The sequence below is a fragment of the Athene noctua genome, chromosome 16, assembly GCF_965140245.1.
Source record: "Athene noctua chromosome 16, bAthNoc1.hap1.1, whole genome shotgun sequence".
Lineage (NCBI taxonomy): Eukaryota > Metazoa > Chordata > Aves > Strigiformes > Strigidae > Athene > Athene noctua.
The window spans coordinates 14,356,616-14,376,028 of NC_134052.1; positions in this window are offsets into that span (position 1 = coordinate 14,356,616).

The following is a 19,413-nucleotide window of genomic DNA, read 5'->3' on the forward strand; positions in this document are numbered from 1 at the left end:
CAACCTCTGACATACAGCGCTTGAGCTCTTTTGACCTGAAAAGCTCTTAAGAAGCCACAGACCCACCTTAAACCCTGCCCTGGTCTTCTTCGTAGTATCCTGCAGCTGATACTATGAGAATAGTATCAGCTTCTCTAAGGCTAAGAGAAAAGAACGAGCTCTGCCACGTTTCTTAAATTGTGTGGGTCCCGGGGCTGCCCTGCCTGAAGGGCTGCCTCCCAGCTTTCCAGCCTGCCCCAAAAAATCAGAGATGGGGACGGTGTGAAAGGGACTGGGCTTAAAGGCTGATTAATCACAGGTACATTGTATTGCTGCTGTGGGTTGGAACTGATGGGTCGGTTTGTATTGAAATTCTTTGGGACATATTCAATAGCTGGCTCGAGAGCATTGGAAGGATACTGTTTTATTGCAGTTTGCATAACACTAAATCAATAAACACATTCGAGCAGATGGAAAGCAAAACACAGGAGAAGAATAGCACTGTTTGGAGGAGAAAAGAAATAGCAAAGAGCACTTCTCGCTGCTGCTTTCGTCTTGAAAGCACAAGCAGATGCTCTCACAGCAGAGACCTGCTCTAACATCAACCTGCCAGCTCCCTGGGGCCGGGACATGCCCCAAAGACACCTCCGTTCTGCAAAGGGCACCCAGCACCGTAACAAGCAAAATATCACCATTTATTGGAGCCGTGACCTACTGCATGGCACATAATGAGGAATTTTCCATTTCAAACTTTAATGCAATAATTAAGATGTCCATTAAGGTCTTTACAGTTTGACTGCTTGTAATTAAACATGGGGGTGATGGTGGGTTGGGGGGGGGCGGGCAATGGCAGGGAGTTGCATCAAGCTCCTGCCAGCAGCTTTAAGTGCTCTCTCCTTTTTTCTTCCCTGTTTTGTTTCTTTCTTCAAAATAATTTTCTGGGTTTTATTTCTAACTGTCATCAGAGCAGGTGGCCTGAAAAACATGTGAAAAACAGTTCCTACAAGTACAACTTGGGTTTAAAAAAGAGCTTTTCCCCTCTACCAAGACACCTTCAAAATACCAGTGGTTCTGGGCTGCAGTTTTTGGGGGTGTCTCTGAGCAAGGAGATCCTTGGGGCATCACCTTGAGCCAGGCTGCCCCTTTCAGCGGCCCTGCAGCAGCTCTGGGGACACGGCGTGAGCCAGGACAGCCGAGCTCCATCAGCCAAGAGTCACAGGAGTAACCCAACAGCACAGCGAGACCGTCAGCCGCAGGGACAGCAACTGGGGTTTTCTGCTCCAGTTGGTTTCCAGACTGGTATAACTCCCTGCTTACACAGTTCCTGATGCAGGATTAAGGGTGGGGTAGGTTTTAAATCAATAATGAAAAGAGAAGAAACCCCCATATAAACCCACATCTTCCAAAGTATCTCTGTTCCTGGGAGGCCAAAGTCCCATTATCTAGTAAAAGGATTTGGCCTCCTAAAGCAGCACTGAAATACTTGTAAAATTTTTGTTCCCAAATCACCAGATTTTTTCAAAGGATTAACAAAAATTAGTGATTTGACTGAGAAGCTTCAGCTGATCCCTTGAATCCTTTCCCAAATTGCTTTCCCCTGCTCCATACAACTACCAATTTACGAGTGACTCGCTGCTGTTCTTTCAAACACAGCGCTGGGCACGATCTCCTGGCACTTTGGCATTAATTATTCTCTAATAAATTGTTTTTAATTTGAGCTCCAAAGGAAAAAAAAAAAAAAATTCTCACTTCCATGGGAGACAATGGAAAGGTACACGTGTAGCAATTATCGGTAGGATTTTACACAAAGAATTAGCAACATACTCGCGCATGTCCTGCGTTCTCATTAAAGACAAACCGTTTGTGGTTGACAGGGGATTTTCCTGTGCAACCATTTAGGCTCGTTGCAGCTGTTAAATTCCTTTGATGTTGCGCTTTTTTTTTTCCCTCTCTCCTACCAAGTCTCAGACAAACCCACTCATTTACAATCTCTCCCGCGTACCACCATGAGTTACAAGTGAGGTGGACGCATTCGTGAGACTCATCCCCAGCCCTTCAGATGCCCGGAGCTGGTATGTGCCTGGTCACGGTTACCTTTCTATGCTTTTGCTCTTATTTTACCCCAGATGAGACAAACGATGGCTCGTGCTGGTAAACCCGGTGTCACAAATTTCCCGGCTGCAGTCGCCTTCGTGTGGTTTTGCTGCTGCAACCAACCTGCTCCTCAGTGCAGGCAGCTCTGCTCTGCCTCCTCCAGCACCCTCCTTCCAACTCCTCCATCCCATGGTCCAGCCCTCTCCCTGACCCTCTCCACAAACCCAGTTAGCAGGTTTGGGGGAGCAGACAAGGCCCCTACATGTTCCCAAGGTTCATGGGAGGGAGGATGTGCCCTCTTCTTCTGTACCCCAGACCCTGGTTATTTAGCAAAATAACCCCCCTAAACAAATCATATTATCAGCAAGAGCATAATCAGCTATCACAGAGAAGGTCTTCAGATGAGTACTTTATTATGATCTGGTTTATTTATTTTTATTTCAGCCCACCTGGGGCACAACTGTGCTTTGAAAAGGGCTGGAGGCTGCAGTTCCCACTGCAGGAGACACCTGGACCGGCAAGAGCTCAGCGTAAAAATCCCGTCCTTGCAATTTCATTTTACAGAAACCTCTAAGTAGGACACGCTCTGCAACAAAGTGGGTGACCCGAGAAATGTTTGCACAGCCCTGGGCTGTCCTTCCAGGAGACCCAATGCCGGTGGGAGACAGGCTGTTCTGCACCTGGACACAAAGGTTCAGATCCAGGGACCATGACAAACCTTTTCAGAGGGGTACGTGTTTTCTGGGGATTTTATGTCTGGAGTCAGCTGGGAGCACAAAATTCAAATTTAACTCATTTATTACTTAAATTATGTGCTTTTTTTTTTTTTTTTTTTTTTTAAACTGTATGCTCTGGGGAAAGTTTTGATTCACCTCCAAATCTGATTTTTTTCACGGTTCTGTGATGAGCTAAGTGAAAAGCTTTATGTCACCAAACTCTGGACGCAGCACTTCATCCTTTGAGCTCTGTAAAATGCCAAGTGATCACACTCAGCACCCTCAGATCATTTCAATATTTTCAGAAATGCACTGTGTAATTTTGATTCCTGTTAGGATAAAATTACTGAAATCCAGAAACAGAGAGCCTTGAGATAGACAAACTCTTCCTGGCAGGTTTTGGAAATCTTTCATAATAGCTTGAGGTTGAAAAATAGGAACTGTTTGGGAGAGCTAGAAGATAAACATGCCTGGATCCAGCTGTATTTTAAAGGGTTTAGGATAGAAACCATGCTTAAAACAGCATCATTAAGATGTATTACCCACAGGTTTAAAGGATACGGATAAAGCTGTTCAGGATGGAAACTGAACCAGATTCACTGTTGTTTCAAAACCAGATATGCTAATACACACACAATTATATCCTGAATTTGCCATGGTAGTTAGCCTGGCTGAGACCTGCCTGTGTGGGTTGTATCTGCGTGCTCTGTCGCAGTTAAAGCACACACGGAGCAGACACATGAAAATCTGGCTTGTAAATGTAACACCAAGGTAATGCAATTTGGGGTATTACTGGTTGGTTTTGTTGTTCGGATTGAGAGGGGGCTAAGGCTGACAGCTCAGATAGGGCATCTGCCTCCAGGAGTGTCCCAGATCGCTGGAAACCAGAAGGGGATTTGTTTTAGCACCCACCCTTTTCTGTAAGAAAAGGGCATCTTTTGGCATTTCTTGGGGTTTCAGCGTTTGTAGGTGAATCTTTACCACTGGGCTGGTGAGAACATGTCACCACTCTCAGCAAAGACACCGTTTTCTCCCTTTTCCTTAAATGCAGCACCAATTTTTATCCTCTTCTGGTGGTGTCTTTTCATCCTCTCTCCCTCCTCCTCCTCCTCCTCCTCCTCCTTGGAGATTTCTGGATTAAAGAATAAAGCACTGAATTGATTTTCTGAACGTGCATTAGAGAGGATTATTGCAGGAGATTCATCCGTGTTTGGTGGATTAGTATTTCCAGGGAAAGGCATCTCCGATCTCAGCCAATACTTCTCTCAACATACCCCAAAACATTTTTTTTCTTTTGCGGGCGAGAGGCAGACAGCACAAGTCCACAGCACTGGTGTTGGAGTTTCAGTATCTTTTGTAACACCAGCATTTCCCATATAACTATATAAAGGGTGATTTGTGTGAATTCTGCCTTTTTTTTGTTGTTGTTGTTGCTAATAATAAAGAATAAAACCAGACATATGTCGGACAGATACAGAAGTCAATACCAGCACCAGGGAACTCAGGTATAAATCTCTGTGTATCATGACTTGCACCCTCTGAGAGAGGGACGCAGCATTCAAATGAAATAGGGGCCTGTTTAATTTGGCCCCGGTACCCTGCACAAACACAGCAGATCAAGGGCCTATTACGTTATAAGAGCAATCTGTGAAGCCTTTACAGCAACGCGTGGCTCTGAATTATGTTTCAGAGGTTAACAACTAAAGTAGAACTAAAGCCCCCTCCCTCCTGGTCTGTCGTGCACGTGGAGGAGACACTGTGTATAATTGAGCAGAAGAGGCAAAATCTCTTCCCAAGAGAGGTGGAGGCAAGTCAGCCCTGGATCCTAATTGAGACCTCGGAGACCAGCCTTTAGATGTCAACCAGCCGGACAAAAAATGATTGCTCCTCCGTTATGCTCGGACAGATCAGCTGGGGTCCCCTTGCACTGGGCTTTATCAGGGCTTGGTCTAGTAACAGCCCTAAGGAAAAAGAAAAAAGGAATTAAAAAATCAGATTTTAGCAGGGGAGGGGCAAAAGAAAGCCTTCAGAAGGACTGCTTATCCATCCCTGGAAATTTTCTTCTAGGTATCGACCACTTTATCTGCCTGTACTCTGGTGTGGTCCAAGGTTTGTGTTTGCGCTGCTGTAAGGCAGAGTAAGCGTGAGGAAATCTGGGGACTAGTGACCGTGGGATGGCAGGTGAAACTGTCCTGCCATCAGCACACCTGGCAGCTGCTTCAGAAAAGGGAAGGGTCTTTGCTTTTACACTGCCCTCCAACCCAAGCAAGGCACTGGGTGTTGTAGCCACACTCTTTTGAGAGTCTGAAACGCTTGGTTTCAAGAGCTGGTTTGATTTTTTGCTTCTAGTCCCAATATAGGACCAGAGGAGAAATTCCCAAAGCGTCAAAGAAAATCATCTGTAAGGATGGGGAAGGAAACAGGGCCATTGCCTGGCTCTGTAAGGGGGGTGAGAAAACCTGGCAGCAGCTGCAGGTTTGCGCTAGAAGGAAGGCTGGACCTTCACTCGCCTGAGATGGGTACCGGCATTCAGAGCAGGAGATGGGAACAAGGGGTTTTAACTCCTGATCTGCTCTAGAAGAAGCAAAGGGCTGGCCCGGAGGCTGAGATTGAGGTGTGGGTGGGAAGGTGGTCAGTGTGGGAAAGTCACAGCAGAGAGCCCATCGTACCCCTCCTCACAACGCATTTATCTCCCTCTTCCATCTGTGTCTCAGGGACGACGTTTATCAGGCAGCGGTTTCTACCCGGAGCCTCAAGTGCAGGGTACATGAGCCCTCTTAGCTACTCCAGAGAGAGCAAACAAGAATTTGAAGTGTAAAGGCAAAATATTGGGTTGACGTTCTGCCCGTCTCTCGAGCAGCAGCATCCCAGCAGCTGCATCCCCGTCCCCACAGCTCCGCCCTTCGTGCAGCAAAAGTGTGGAGATCCCTCCAACCAGGGCTGACAAACCACACGGTCTCACAACTCTTCCCTTCCATTCCCATCGTCAAACTACAAACGTAACAAATGGATTTGCATTTTCTTAGAGTCACCAGGAATTTTGAGGAATATATTTTTTTTCCGGCTGATGCTCAGCGCAGGGCACTAAGGACTTTACCCCGTGTGCCACAGCTCTATTTGGGATGCTGAAATGCAGAAACGTGACCTGACACAGGAATAAACACAAACCACATGATGTATTTATTAGTCCCATCACATGATGTGTTGTTTGCTAACGCCTCAGCAATGCGTTACCAACAGGCAACGTAATCAGTATTGTCTTGCTTGGCTTCAGATAGACATTTCAAGTTGAGACAAGGGTTGAAACATCTCCTTGTGGTCCCTCTTGCTTTCCTCCTTTTTTCCACAGGAATCACAGGAATCTCCATCTCCCTTTCCTGTCCCCATAGCAGAAGTATCCCATGCCAGGTCATTGTCTTTTTTGTTTTCTGCAACAAATCATATGAGACTGCTCCGTACCTCCGTGTACCTAAACAACAGGGATAGTTGGACAATATCTTCCTTTTCTCCCAATTTCTAGTTTTCTGTAAATAACGTTTTCTCTCTAAAGGATTCCTCTCCCCTCACCAAGGTCTGCCTGGAAAAAAAACCAGCTCCTACAATAAAATATTTGGGGTTCAATATGGGTATACTCCACAGGAATTTCTCTCGATTTCATTTTCCAAGTGTTTCAAATGGAAAACTTCAACCAGATGGCGCCCGAGAGAGTGCACCTCAGCTTTGCATTTTTTAGGACTGATATAACTTAACGTCAACTGCAAAATATCTTCTTGCAGGCTGTTCCTTATACCAGCCCTTAACAGCAACCTCTCTGGCGACAACAGCTCACTAATTAAATCCTGCAACTTGGGAAGCGATTCCTTTCACTGTGGAAATGAAGGTTGTCGCTCCTGAGCTCCCAAACATTTGCACGGCGCCAGGAAGACAACAAGGGCCTGTCCCCACTGTGGTTTTACCACAGGAAAGGGAGAGAAAACAGGAGAACGATGCAACACTCGGCCCTTGGAAAGCAAAGAGCCGCCTGCGAGTGCGTGTGCTCAAACTGCAGCCGGGGCTCGTTGTAAATCTCCCCGCTGTGCAGCACCACTACTCGCTTGATAAATGATGCTCCAGCCTGAAGTGTCAAAAGGAAAAAAAAAAAAAAGTGCTTTTTTTTTTTTTTCCCCTTACTTCTTTCTAGTTATTTTTGACAAGCTGGAAGAGAACGGGGGAGAGGGAAAGGCTGATGCATGTTTGATATACACTTTTGACGGAGCTTTTACTTTATTATGTTTAATTGAAAAGTGTTAACGTCGTCAGACATGAATATTCAGCTGATGCCTTTTGGTGCTGTTCCAGGAGTTACGATCGCCTGTGATTCCACTACGGCTTCTCAGCACGGAGCCCTGTCAAAGCCAGAGTGACAGTGGGGAAGCTATTAATTGAAATAGCTTCATTAATTAGTAATTAACAGCAGGGTAATGACTATGTCACACATCGTATTTCAATGAATGCCCTTCATGTGTTATGGGGCTTTTAATTAAAGAATATGCATTTTAATTAAAGGCAAGTTTGGCCCTTTGGCCTCTGGAATACAAAAGATGTTTCTAACTTTCAGGACTGGGAGGAGGAAAGGTTAACGTGGGGAAAAGCAGGCTGAGTGCAAGTCGTTTCAAAGTTAAATCCCGCCGTTGCCGTGCCCGGAGCGTGGTCCCGGCTCCCAGCCGCTGTGGTGTAAAGCCGGGTCCAAGCAAACCACGTTTTCACACCCAGCGTGTGGCTGGAAGCTGCCTCGTGCTGTGCTGGACACAACGGCCACAACCGTGTCTGACTGAGGGAAAATGCAAGTTTGGGGGATTTTGTTGCAGCTCGAGCGCAGTTCCCATCTTCCACAGTGGTTCCTTGGGAGGAAAGTCCCCATCACTCCAGAGACGGGCACAAGACTTGGAGAGGATCGTTTCAATGAGCCAAACGGAATAAACTACAGCAGATTTCAGTCTTTGCATATTCTGCTGGTTAGGAATTACTCCCCGGGACTGGAGTGGGCACTGTGTTGGTTTCTCTTGGCTGTAAGCACAGCTCTTTCCGGAGTGATCCCACGCATATGCTCGGAAAGACAATTTGGAGGTTTGAAATATGTGGACTATACAATGAGAAGCAAGGGAAAGTTTAGGAAAACAGACCCAAGGTGCCTGAGAGCTATTTACAGTCTCAAGCAAAAAAAAACCCCTCAAACCCCACAAAACAATAAAACCTCAACCCAACCAGAAACAACCAGCAAAAGGGTTACTTTACATTTTGATCAAAAAAAGCATTTATGTTTTAAAAACAAAAAAAACCCCTTCAAACCGGTCCCTTTCAAAAATAAACTCTACTCCCCTGACATCCCGATCTGAGAGACTGAAGAGAAGCTTCCCAAATGTGATGAGGATTAGATGAGTGAGACATTGCATTTCAAAGAGAAAATGGCACATCAAAGGCGGCTCCAGCCCGATATTGAAGTACCCACCCAGGAGGGCTCCTGCCTGGAGGATTGGAGAAGACAGAGGCAGCCGCTGCTGCTGGGAACGCTCGAAGGGAAGGTGGGAAGGGCAAGAGGCAGCCCCATGTCTTTCTGAAGGCAGCTGGGGTCTGGATCAGGTAAGTGCAGTTTTGGGGAAGCACATCTGCCTCTCTCAGCTAATGATGCTGGTTGGAAAGTCACCGCTTTGCCCTGTGCTGCTGAAATGTCAACAGTGTAATCGTGTCTTTAACCAACCCCAGAAATCAATTTAGTAACGAACGGAGAGCATCTTCTGCCTCCCCACCTGGCCATTTCCGGAAGGTCTTGGGTGAGGTATGTTTTACCTTGCTGTTGCGTGGCCAGTGTGTCTCAGGGATGGCCAAACTCTCCAGAAGCATGAGCTGATCCCTCAGCCCATCACTGTTTCCCTAGAGCAGACCAGACGTTGTCTCAATTTACGGGCTACAGAAGAAATAGTGCTAAAACTTAGTCATAAAAGCCAATAGTTTCATCAGGTGAAGATAACTTATACTAATATTCATACTAAAATATGATCCTGTTATCGCACTAGAGTGCTGAGCTCCTCTAGTATCTCTTCAGCCTCACTGGAGAGGGTGAAAAGAGATCTGCAGGTCCCTGACACCCAACAGCACTTACTGAGCCCACCCTGGGTCTTGGCATGGGCCCTTCCAGACCCCCCCAGTACCCCCAGGGATGTGACAGCTGGAAACGGGGGGGGGGACACACATCTACACACAAAACTGAGACTTGGTGGCGGTGGTGTGAGAGAAGTTGATGCAGAGGCAATAAGGTTTGGAGCAAAGTGGACTGGGATGGTGAGATACCATCTGCCAAATCCCTCCTGCTGCTCTAAGGGAATAAATGGAGAAAACAAGGGGATGTCGAAATTCAGAGTTGAACTTTGGAGGAGAAGTTGGGGGAGGGAAAACGTGTGAATCACTCAGGGTATCCAAGTATGGTAATTAATGTTAATAACATTAAATAATTTCAACGGACAAGCAATATTTTATATTATATTTCTTTGGCATTTTTACTGGTGTCACACTGGGTTTGTCCTTGTGCCCTGGATCAGTGAGAGCCCATTCACCGTGAGTAAAACCAAGGGTGACTTTGGTCTGAGGGGTTGTTTTAAAGATCTTTTTTTTTTTTTTTTTATTTCCCAAAGTAAAATTCCAGGTACGAAATTTCTAACGTAAATTACACAGACACAAATGATTTATTGACTTCGCAATTTTGTGCTTTTTTGAGAAGATGGACCACGTTTCTCCTCACCAGTAAGGCTTATGTGTGTACATTTTGCTGTTACACTCTCTTAGACACTAAACCCAGCATATTTTAGGCATATTTTCACCTTTAGGCCCTACATCCATTCAAGACCCCCGGGGGTTTGGTTTCACAACCTGTGCTAAAGTTACAACCAAGCTGGAGGGGAAAGTGCCATCACAACATGTGTCAAAAAAAAAAAAAAAAAGCCTTTGGTTTTACCACAATTGCTTACAGAATTGTTAAAATGCCGTTGGTGTGCTCAGCTGTGTGTAAAATGCCGAGCTCAGGTTTGCCTCCTGAATAAGGGTGCTTGAAAAATCATATATGATTTTTTTAAAAGGAAATGGCTCCCTAGGTAAAATAGATTTTGGTGGCACATAGAACAGCAAAAGATGCTGTGGCTTTTGTAAAAATAAGAATCGAACCCTCTTGTTTTCTGATCTCTAATGCTGGGTAGAGTCACCTTAGCAGGAAAAAACCCTAAGTGAGTATTTCTTTTCTTCAACAGTTCTAATGAAAATAAATCCTGATTTCGGGTCAGCTTTGGTAGACTAAACCTAAATATGCTGAGCATGAAATGCCTGGATTGTCCAGGCCATGTCCCCTGTCTTGCTGTGGGGCAGTTTTAGATGCAGCTCTTTGCAACTCCACAGCTGGAAAATTCCTCAAAACACAGTCAAATCCCTGTTCAGATGCAACGCAGACAGGGGGAAAGGAGTCTGTCTGGTCTCCATGGGGCTTCTTGGCCACCATTTTCCTTTTTATTCGCAGACACCACAAGAAAGCCCAACCTGGACACGACCCACCCCGTGCAGGGCAGAGTTTAGCCCTGACTCATGGCGACCGCCGTTCCGCTCTGATGATGCTCATGAGTTTTCTTTCACCTATGAGAAGGGTCCATCATTTAATCTGCCCGTTAGGTGCAACTCGTTAAGCTAATTGCTATCACTGCAGGAAGGCCACCCAGCCAGGGGATGCCAGCAGCCGGGGCTGTGGCCGATGCCGAAGCTGCCTCTGGAGCCAAGCCAACGCTGCTCAGCGCTTCAGCTCCACCTGGGAAGAGCATCGTGGCAGAAGAAAGCCAGACCTACCCTATTTACAGGTTTAAGTGCAATCCAAACATCCCCGCGATGTGCACTGGCAACCCATGTAAATGCCTGACCTTGCTCTGCCTTCTCTCTGTTGTACAACTCCAGGAGAGGAGCCAACTTGTCCCTTTTTTCCTCTGCTTTTTTTTTTTTTTTTTTAAATACCTTGTTTGTTGTGTACCAGAAGTCTCCACATCACTTTCAAATCAAACGTCTTCTTCCTTTCTGCTCCCAGAAATTAAAATGTGGCAAGGTCTTTTCTTTTCTCTCTCTCTTTTTTTTTTTTTCCCTGTTTTTGAACAGCAAGATTAAAAGTTGTTTGAAGAATAATGTTTTCCTAAGTTTTAGCTGACATTCAATTTTAATGACTTTTTAAACAAAGTAACTATTAACTGTGCATCGTTTTATAGTTTCCTGATGTCTGACAGGTGTTTTTGCCCATGTGGGAAACAGATGCTAATAACATTTTCCCTAATAGCTCATAAATAATAAGCATTTAGCATTTTCCTTTGTATACTGCTCTGTCAATAGCCAATTTACTTTTCAGAAGCCACAACGTTTTCCTGTCAATCAGCTTTAGCCTCGGGCACTTTTTGGTGATTAGAAGCCCCTTAGAGAGCGAGAACTCCAAATTAGTTTTAAATAAAAAATAAGAATATTCATGCTGTTGAACATCTAAAGGTAAAAAAAAAAAAAAAAAAAAAAAGATCTGGGTACATAAATATCACTGGTGGGGTATTAATACTTCATAGAAATAGAGTGACCAACTGCTCTCAGGAGGAATGCAGCAAAGACAAGCACATGACACAAAGAAATTAATGTATGCTGGAGAAAAAGAACTTTTTATTTAAAAAAAAAGTAATTTAGGGGTTTGCTAAAAAGCTTTAACTCTAGGAGAGCTATATCACCTTCTCATTTGGAAAATAAGCAGCAAATCTAGCATAGCACTTGATGCCTACCACGGTGCCTCATTCTTTCAATATGCCTTGAATCTAGTCCTGACATTTTGTCTCTTTCCAGAAGAGAAGAGAGATAAAGCCAAAATCTTTCCCTCTGAGGGGAGAGCAGATGCAGAATTGGGAAGTCCACAGTGGTGAGGCACCAAACCCCGAAGGTGCCTGCAGGACCACGGGGACCACGTGGAGCAGGGAACGGCTCTCCAGGCACCTCTTCTGCTGGTCCATCCCTGCAGAAACCCCTTCCCTTTTCCACAGTCACCAAAAAAGTGTCAGAAAAGGGTCCAGGTATCTCCTGTCAGACCTTTTAGGCTTCACTTTAATATCAACGCACCTCCCAGGTAAAAACAGTTTTAATAAACTCCGTTTAAATCATGGGTTTTTTTTCCCCCTCATCCATCACAATAAACAGCGCTTTGGAAGAGAGAAGGACCTTGTGCTCGAGGATTTCTGTGGTGGTGTGTTCAGATTTCACACCAGCTTTGCACCACTTGGCTTTATCACATCAGCATTTTGGGGGTGGTCGGACCTTCAGCAGAGTTCTGGTCCCTGCTAGAGACAGAATAGCAGTATGGATGGAGCTTGGCTCCCACACAGCTTGGCCTTTTCTGCATAAATGAGCTGAAATTCATTGATTTCACTGTTCATTAGCCTTACATCATCACACTGCCTTGTAATACGCAGCTCTTCCGCCAAATTTATTTTCTCATTCATTTTGCAATAGAAATGGAGGGATGCAACATTCGCCAGCCACTTCCAAAGCCAGCGGGTTGTGGGTTTTTTTTTAAGAGAAAGTGGCCTCCTTTATTCTAACATATTGACCTGAAACTCTGCAGCACGCTGACATATCTGCAGCTGCACTGAACACCATTAAACCCCAAGGGGTCTTAGTTAATCAAATGTAAACATGAATAATGGAGTGACACAAGATGCAGGTATCGCATACACACAAGACAAAGGGTCAGACAGGCTGGCTGGTTCTTCTGGTTGATTTTTCTCCTTGAATGAAGGAAAAGGAAACTTTTGCCCTCAAATGAAGTGATTCTTCAATCCCTACCACCAAACATGACAGCAGTGACGTGATCCACATTATTTTCTTCCTTCACGAGCTCGTTTTGTGGCAGCAGCAGTGTCACATCCACTCCTTCGGAAGTGACAGCGATGAAATGGTTAATGGCAGTGTTCAACGACTGTCCTCGGATTTAGCATTAGCACTGAGGTGAGGAAGCCTGGATTTCTCTAAGCAATTCAGGCTGCCTGGTTGCCCATGCAGAAGGCAAACATGCCTAATGTTTCAATTCACTTGTGGTAACTCTCTAATAATAGGGGTGTTAATTGAGAGCGGAATAGCTCTAGCAGGTGAGTAACAATTAGCTGACTCTCCTGCTTCTACAAAACGTACCATTGCACATCGATGCATAGTAGGCTGAAAATCACTTTTGCATATCTAATTTTTAAAGCTAAAAGATGGCTGTTCTGGAAGCAAAAGGGCTTCTGGCACCAGGCGGGGGCATTGCGTTAGCACTCGTGGCTCGGGAAGAGTCCCAGCAAACAGCCCTGGCATCACTGGCTCTAGGGTGCTGGGATTTGTCCGACGCCTTCTGTTCAATTCCCAACTTGACAAAGTCCTTCAAGGAGCAGTTGCCAGGAAGAGCTGGACAAAAGAAAGGTCGATGCTTGGTATTGCTGCGATCATAACTCATTTTCGTGGTCTGGGTGCTGATGGAGTACCAGAACCTGCGAGAAGTTTTCCGACTCCCTCTCCAGATGGTGTTGGGTGGGAATTGTCGCTGCTGAGTGGCTCAGCGTTAAGCGTAAGAGGTCTGAAAGAAACCTGAAAGACTCATGACACTGTTCTGTCTGTTATTTTTTTCGCTCATTTACTCCTTGGTAATCTTCTCCCACCCATCCCCATCAGTCCCACTGCTGCTGAGGTTCCCACGTGGGAATAGTTCAAACCAGCCTCCCTGGCCAACCTCAACAGCCTGAAAATGAGGGAGAAGCCCTTAAAACGCACATGCAGCCTTACAACCCTTCCTCTTGCACATTAGAGTGATGGAGAGCAACCAGAATAATCCCAGTGAGCTATTTCAGTGTATTTAACCCCAATTCTTTATGCCCCTGCACTATTCAGGAATAATGCCTGGTTTTGGTCTTCTCCCTTCCCGGTTTTTTTTTTTTTTTGGCTTACTATGCACCAAGTGGTAAACTGCCCCAAAGAGCTACCTCGTTAGTTTTTCCTCTCTGAGCAGTTGGGTTGAAACATATGCCATTAGACCTGATGTCCCCAGTTAAAACCCCTGTCACATCACTAAATATTTTAGCAAATAAAAAATTTTTTAAACACGCGGCCAGATGTCCACATTGACATAGTGCTTAAGGCGTTTGACTGATAAAAAGCCAGGGCCCTTGGTAAGTGGGGATTTAAAAACATGTCCTGAGGCAAGTGTGTGATATTAAAAACATCCTGGGCTCTTTTGTATGGAGATTTGCATACGTTGAGGTTTTAAAGAGAGTGTCCATCTGTCACTGAGCATTCTCCCAATACAACAAAGCATCGATAAATATTTTGAACCACAGTCACTTTTCAGCAGGCACCAGCAAGGAAGCAGAATGGTTTCAGCTGGGATATCCATTGCTTTGTGCAATAAAAGGAGCTGCAGTTTCACTTGGAAGCGGTGTTTAATATTTATGAGGATGACAGCCCTGTACAATTACAGAACTACAACCTGGCCCTTGAGTGATTCCATAAAAAGTATCAGCCAGCCAGAGCAAAAAAAAACCAAAACCAAACAACCCAAAAAAACCCAACCCACCCTCAAGCTTTTGTTCTGGAAAGTCTGGTTGCTGGATGCGGTGATGTACCGTGATCATGCTTCAGCAACGGTGGCACCCGCCTGCAACGCACATGGCAGCAGGCCTGCTCCGGCATCTGCTGAAGCCATGGAAAGACTCCTGCCAGCTTTAATGAGCTCTGGATCAGCTTGGGTGAAGCTGAATTGTCACCGCAGCGGATGAAATTCACTGTTCTCCGTGTACGTGTTGGAAAGAAAGGGCCAGAAATTCAACCAGCTCCAGACCCATTGCATCAGCGGTGGGTTTGGCTCCCCGGATTTAAGCAAAGTTCTGTTTGAAGGCTCAGTCTGGGATGCAAGAAAACATGCAGTGGCAGCAAGGATGGGGATCAGGATGTTCTCGGTGTACGAGAAGGCCCAGCATGTGGGAGGCATTTTATAGAAGAAAAAAGCAAGCAGGCACTGCTTGGTGTCTTGAGGAACGGACAGAGTGAATGACCAGCTCTTCAAATTCCACATTTTTATTTAGTTTTGCTATTCTGGGTTGGCATTTTCCAAGGAGGTGCCATGTTCCTCTTATTCCCCAACCATCTAGAAGAACTGAAGTGTCTAATTGAGATGAGACAAAGTCACAGCACAAAATACGCTTGCAGCAACTCTTTTAGTTAATTAGACAATTACAGTTTAAGCACGTGTGCCTCTGAACAGATTGGCTACCTCAGTAGATTTCCAGCCTGTCCTTCTCATATTCTTTCCTCCCTTTAATCTGAATCCATTTCTGAACTCTTCCTGCCTGAGCACTGACCTTTCTAAAGAGCCACCCATAAAATAGATGGTTATTAATCATTGTTTTCTCTGTTTCCCTTGCAAAGCTGGTTCTAATGGTGCCATAAATATTATGGTGATGGTGGAGATGCCAAGTGGCAGATGGATTTTTTCATAGGTGCAGCATGATGGTCTCACACAGTATATGGGTAGGTGACTGTTTCATTTGCAGGATACACATATTTATTGGAAAGACATTGATTTTTTTCCCCCCCAGTAGGCAATACATGTTTACTGTTGCTTGAAGGCAGCAATACTTTATTTGCAAGCATATGATGCTAAAGGAAACTCTGACTTTCCTGTTGCCAGTTGTAGCACAGCTTCTGTCCAAGCCAAGGGACACTTGATGGATTTTGGGACAAACTCTGCGTGTTTGTGGTTAAAACAAAAGCGGAAGCCGTGGTTAACTTGGTGGTTAAATGGCTGCATCAGCTGTGTCAGTGGCTGTGATGTTGAACGCATGATTGCTTGGGAGAACAGCAGGGTGTGACAGAGGAAAAACGGCTCATGACCATGAGAATTTCAGACAAAAGACAGGGGATGACATGACTGAATAGCAGTCAAAGACACTCCAGTCCTAAGGGCAGAGTTTGGAGAAAGTGAATGCCCACCTGCTTGATTAATCTCTGCTTGAAGTTTAAATACCCAATACACAAACTGGGACTCAACGTGCAATTGCAGCTCACAAGCCTTCTGCCTGCTCAGTCGCTCGTAGTGAGACACCAACCAGACAGCTCGGTTCTGGAAAAGAAATCTAGTATTCTGGTCTTTGCTTGTTGGGATTCTAGAGGGCTTTCTGCGAGAGAATGGCCATGTGAGCAATCCTGCGTGAGAACAAGAATAAGAGCCTCAGGTGAGAAAGAATGCGATAAGGATGTGACCCTGAATGAGGGGGGAGAAACTCGACGAGACAAACAACCCCCGGAAGGGATTGGGACGGAAGAGGAAGTTCCACAAGGCAGGAAGCCTGGCAAGGCTGATGGGGCACTTTTTATCCAATCATAAGAAGGTTTAAAGCGCGGGCTAAGTTAACTGTCCAGTCTTGATGACTTGTACTGCGTGTTACTCACGTGTGCGGGAGAACATTATAAAAGGGATTTCTTGGTTGTAATAAACGGGCATTGCTTGATCACATTGGTCGTGTGCGTGCTCAGCTCTCCCGCATTTGCTTGTATTTTGGGCACTAATTTATATTAAAAGGCCATTTTTCCATTCAGGTATAAGACCTCATCTGTCATTTAATATAAGGGCTTAGATATTTTCCTCAAGAATAAGGACTACGATGACCCACAGCTTGCATCCATCCCAGGGCTGTGGTACCTCTCAGGAGCTGGCAACGTACAAATCAGGTGTCGTAGACCTTCCCTGGTGAAATCTGGTTGCCAAGAATTTGAGACTTGGGCTTTAGGAGGGATAATTCCACATCCCTTCCAAACCCCCGTGCTGAGCAAACCTCTGCTTCTAAAAAGATAGCAGTGTCTCCTTGGATTGAGCAAATGAATTTCAGAAGGTCTGCCTTGATGACTGCTGGAAATTGGTGCAAAATGTTTGAATCTAAAGTTTGCCACATCAAGAACGTGCGTGAGGGAGTGTTAATGCTTGCAGCACAAGCAAGAATCAGGAAAACAAATGGTGATTTTAAAGCCTTTGTGGATAGTCCCAGTCCCTGCTGCAGAGGGGATGCAGCTGCATATTGAACCCGTTCAGCCAGGCTTTATTGGATCACCAGAGCCAGCTTAGGCACACCAGTTCTGCAGCCTGGGAAGCTGAAGAAGCGCTGTAAGACTTTTATTAACCATTTAACAACCTGTTGGTTGGTACATCCTGGATGCAGCACTGATTTGCTGGGGAACATGCACACCGTGCTCACGTCAGCCAGAGCCTCACCTCGGCAAGCCAGCAGAGCCATGCCAAGTCACACTGGCTCTGATTCTTGCCAAATGGGCATGCCATGGAAATTAAATGCCAAATCCTTTTCTTTTTATATAGCCAATTAAAGTCAATTAGACTACTGGTGTGAGCTGGGCACACCAGCACTGGGGTAAAGACAAAACAGTGCTTCGTGCCTGCAACAGGCAGAGCTGAATGACTCCGTTTTCCCCCAGAATGATTCGAGCTAAGGGAAGAGGCACTAGCTTGGGAGGAAAAGCATTTTGGAGAGAAAAAATCAGCCCTCGCTAAATCCATATCCCATCTCCTCAAAGCTTGCTTACTGCCAGCTCCCTAATTTATGTAAACTGGTAGTCAGAGCTGAATTAAAACCTACAATTAGCAATCCAGGAGGGCACGGCTGTAATTCAGACAGATGTGCCACTTAAAAATATTTACATAAAGCTTGCAGGATAACCAGCACTCCCAGAGGGAACCATCAAGAAAGCCTCCCGGCATGCCAGCACAGCCTGGCCACGGGCAACCTGACTGGGAGGTGGCTTTGGGGTGATGCCCACCAGCTCCGCTCAGCTGCCCCCACCCACCCAGCCCAACCATGGCTTAGATTTGCAAACTGCTGCAACCACAGCTGCAGCTCTTGGGATCAAAAAGTATCAAGACTTAAAGAAGCCATCAAGAGCCTGAATGTTTTCGAAGTTTTTTCTCAGAGGAGATGGGTGGGAGAAGATGCTCTGGAGCCAGCGTGAGTTTGTTTGAAGCTGCTCAGAAAAACTCAAAACCATCTTAACAGACCAGGAAAGCTTTGTTGCCTGCTGTGCATCAGGCTTATTGGCAAGTGCCAGCCCTGCACACAATGATTAGGACTTTCTGAGTTTAAAATCCGGGAAGAAGTACATGGAGAGCAGCTTGGTTAGAGCAGGAGGAATGGGATCTGGGTTTTGGTGGCCATGCAAAGGGCTGGCAGCTGCCCCTCAGTTCACTTTGTTGCTTGTAAGGTCCAATTCAATCTAGCAATTTCTTCTTTGTAAAGACTTTAGAGATTAATTTTCACCTTTAAAAATTTGGGATTACTGACCAGACTAGAAAATTTTCACCGTGAGCCAGCTGCGAGCATGGCTTCCACTTCTGTTTTAACCGGCTCGTGCCAGAAGCTTAGGGGAAAAGTTTTATTTCGCAAAGATCCATTGCTGTTACGGTGCAGAATTTAAACCTGTTTATGCACGGCCTTAGTCATTCCCCAGTGCAATTCAGATGTGAAGGAAATCCCTGTGAATGGATGCTGGGTTCCATTTGTTGGCCTCCCCTTTGGTGCGCCCCCTTTTTTATCTCCCAAATCAAATAAAAGATATAAACTACCTCTGGAAAGCAGCACTTTCTATGTGTCAAGAACCTCTGATTTAGAAGCTTTATCTCCAGTTTCAGAAGCACATAAAGGTTACTTGAAAGGATTCGTGTAGGTGCTGTTGGGATGCCAGGAGGGGTCTCAGGGTTTCTCAGGAGGGTTTAGGAGCCCTGAACAAACACATCTCCCTGAGTGTTTTAAAGCTGGGAAAACATTTGTAACAGTCAGTTATGAAATGGGGCCAGTTCACACAGATGGTGAAGACAGTCATGCTGTTTTAAATCCACAGCAAAAACAATGACTGAAATTGGCTCAGACATAGCTCTGGTAGAACCAGTAAAAACTATTCACAGATGTCAATTTGTGGAGATAAGCTTTTTTTTTTTTTTTTTTTTTCCTCCACCACTGCTCTGGCTACTGATAATCATCATTTTCCACTTTTTCAGTTGCTGAAGTTCACATCTAATGTAAAGAAATTTCAGCCCGGAGAATGCAAATGAAATTTTGAAGATATTTCTTTGATATTTGCTTGCTACTCTCCTCACACACAGTATTTCCTGATCCCTCACTGGTAGCCAAAACCTCCCCTGGCACCGACACATATTCCAAAATGATTGAGAAAGCCTATAAATTTTTCTCAAATATTTGTGGGAATACTCAGAATATTCACAGCAACAGATGAAAGAAGACTGAGTACAAGATTCACTCATTTATCAGCAAAATATAGAAAAAAAAGAAAAGTGGTTGGCCTGCTTTGTTTCTCTTCTATCTATCTGTGGCTTGCTCAAAACTTTGCAAATTTGAATATACTTTAATTTTAAAATGGAAGTGATTTAAACCAGTCTTGATTCATCTTCCTTGGCCTTGGCGGCTGGAATATTCCAGCAAAGGGTTTGCTTTGTTTCAGCACAAAAGAAGTTGAAAAAAATACTGCAGACGAATTTTATTATTGCAGCTTT